Here is a 3,507-nt window from a genome sequence, read left to right as displayed (position 1 = left end):
ACCATTTTTTGATGAATATTCTATTTTTTATGATTTTCTTTCTTTTTTCATCTTTCAAAAATAAAATAAAATAAAATAGATGTCAAACAATTATAAAATTTTACAGACACAATCCTTAGATTTTTCTGTGCATGCATGCAAAAAATTGGCTCAAAAAATGACAAAAACTAAATAAATAAAAAACTGTCAAAAGGCCCCCGGCACGCGTAGTGGGGCACCCAATGGCCAAGATGGGTAAAAAATATACATTTCTATTTATGTTTTGCATTCTAAAATTAATATACAATTTTTAGGAATTAATACAACAAGTGGCACCATTTTTTAATGAATATTCTATTTTTTATGATTTTCTATATTTTTTGTCTTTAAAAAATAAAATAAAATAAAATTGACGTAAAAAAATTATGAAATTTTGGAGATACGATCCTTATATTTTTCTGGGCAAGCTTGCAAAAAATGACCTCAAAAATGACAAACAAGTAAAATGCTGTGAAAAAGCCCCCAGCCCGCATAGTGGGGCGTCCAGCAGCAGGGATGGGTCAAAACTTTTCATTTTTATTTACGCTTTGCATTCAAAATTTAATGTACGATTTTTACGAATTAATGCAACAAGCAGCACCATTTTTTGATGAATAGTCTATTTTTTATGATTTTCTTTCTTTTTTCATCTTTCAAAAATAAAATAAAATAAAATAGATGTCAAACAATTATAAAATTTTACAGACATGATCCTTAGATTTTTCTGTGCATGCATGCAAAAAATTGACTCAAAAAATGACAAAAACTAAATAAATAAAAAACTGTCAAAAGGCCCCCAGCACGCGTAGTGGGGCACCCAGTGGCCAAGAAGGGTCAAAAATATACATTTTTATTTATGTTTTGCATTCTAAAATTAATATACAATTTTTAGGAATTAATGCTACAAGCAGCACCATTTTTTGATGAATATTCTATTTTTTATGATTTTCTTCATTTCTTGTCTTTGAAAAATAAGATAAAATAAAATTGATGTCAAGAAATAATGAATTTTGCAGACACGATCCTTATATTTTTCTAGGCATGCCAGCAAAAAATAGCCTCAAGAAATGACAAAAAAAGTAAAACGCTGACAAAAAGTCTCAGCCCGCGTAGTGGGGCATCAGGGGCCAGGGTGGGACAAAAATTTATATTTTTATTTATGTTTTGCATTCTAAAATTAATATACAATTTTTAGTAATTAATGCAGCAAGCGACACCATTTTACGTTGAATATTCTATTTTTTACGATTTTCTTTATTTTTCATATTTAAAAAATAAAATAAAATAAAAACGACGTCAAAAAAATGTGAAATTTTGCACACACAATCCTTACATTTTTCTGGGCATGCCTCCAAAAAATGGCCTAAAAAATGTATAAAAAAAAAAGTAAAACGCTATTAAAAAGCCCCGGCCCGCGTAGTGGGGTGCCAGGGGCCGGGGTGAGTCAAAAATTTACATTTTTATTTGTTTTACATTCTAAAATTAATATACAATTTTTATGAATTAATGCAGCAAGTGGCACCATTTTACGATGAATATTTTATTTTTGAGGATTTTTTTTATTTTTCATATTTGAAAAATAAAATAAAATAAAAACGACGTCAAAAAATTGTAAAATTTTGCACACACAATCCTTACATTTTTTTGGGCATGACGGCAAAAAAATGGCCAAAAAATGACAAAAAAAAGGGAAAACGTAAAACGCCCTTGGGCGCCCCACTACGCGGGCCGGAGGCTTTTTGACAGCGTTTTTCTTTTTTTTTTTGCCTTTTTTAGTTAATTTTTTTCTGGCAAGCCTAAAAAAATGTAAATATTGTATCTGCAAAATTTGATTATTTTTTGTCGTCGTTTTTATTTTATTATAGTTTTTAAAGACAAAAAATAAAGAAAATCATAAAAAATAGAATATTCATCAAAAAAATGGTGCCGCTTGTTGCATTAATTCCTAAAAATCATATATTAATTTTAGAATGCAAAAGATAAATAAAAATGTAAAGTTTTAACCCATCCCGGCCCTTGAGCTGGCCCCTGGGCACCCTAGTACGCAGGCTGGAGGCCTTTTGACAGCGTTTTACTTTTTTGTCATTTTTTTAGGCCATTTTTTCTGACATGGTTAGCAAAATGTAAGGATCGTGTCTGTAAAATTTTAGTATTTTTTAACGTTGTTTTATTTTATTATATTTTTTAAACACAAAAAATAAAGAAAATCATAAAAAATAGAATATTCATCAAACAATGGTGCTGCTTGTTGCATTAATTCCTAAAAATCATATATCAGTTTTGTAAATTTTTTATCCATCCCGGCCCCTGAGCTGACCCCTGGGCACCCCACTACGCGGGCATGGGACTTTTTGACAGCGTTTTACTTTTTTTGTCATTTTTTCTAGCCATTTTGTTCTAGAATACCTGGAAAAATGTGAGGATTGTGTCTGCAAAATTTCATTATTTTTTTACGTCATTTTTATTTTATTATATTTTTTTAAAAAAAAATAAAAAAAAATCATAAAAAATAGAATATTTATCAAAAAAATGATACCGCTTGTTGCGTTAATTGATAAATATCGTATATTAACTTTAGAATGTAAAACATAAATAAAAATGTAAATTTTTTACTCATCCGGGCACCTGAGCTGGCCCCTGGGTGCCCCACTACGCGGGTCCGGGGCTTTTTGACAGCGTTTTACTTCTTTTGTCATTTTAGGCCATTTTTTTCTGGCATGCCTAGAAAAATGTGAGGATCGTGTCTGAAAAATTTCATTATTTTTTGACATCGTTTTTATTTTATTATATTTTTTAAAATAAAAAATATAGAAAATCATAAAAAATAGAATATTTATAAAAAAATAGTGCCGCTTCTTGCGTTAATTCTTAAAAATCGTGTATTAATTTGGGAATGTAAAATATAAATAAAAATATAAATTTTTTACCCATCCCGGCCCCTAAACTGGCCCATCGGCACCCAGTACACGGGCCAGAGGCTTTTTCATAAAGTTTTAATTTTTTTCTGACATGTTTAGAAAAATGTAAGGATTGTGTCTGTAAAATTTTAGTATTATTTTTTGTCGTTTTTATTTTATTATATTTTTTAAACACAAAAAATAAAGAAAATCATAAAAAATAGAATATTCATCAAAGAATGGTGCCACTTGTTGCATTAATTTCTAAAAATCAAATATTAATTTTAGAATGCAAAACATAAAGAAAAATGTAAATTTTTTACCCATCCCGGTCCTTGAGCTAGCCCCGATGCACCCCACTACGCAGGCAAGGGGCTTTTTGAGAGCGTTCTACTTTTTTTGTCACTTTTTGAGGTTTTTTTCTGGCATGCCTAGTAAAATGTAAGGACCATGTCTGTAAAATTTCATTATTTTTTATGTTGTTTTTATTTTTTTATATTTTTAAAGAATGAAAAATAAAAAAATCATAAAAAATAGAATATTCATCAAAAAATGGTGACGCTTGTTGCGTTAATTCCGAAAAATCATATAT

Source organism: Morus notabilis, unplaced genomic scaffold (assembly GCF_000414095.1).
Source record: "Morus notabilis unplaced genomic scaffold, ASM41409v2 Scaffold1339, whole genome shotgun sequence".
Lineage (NCBI taxonomy): Eukaryota > Viridiplantae > Streptophyta > Magnoliopsida > Rosales > Moraceae > Morus > Morus notabilis.
Note: the sequence above shows the minus strand (reverse complement) of the source record.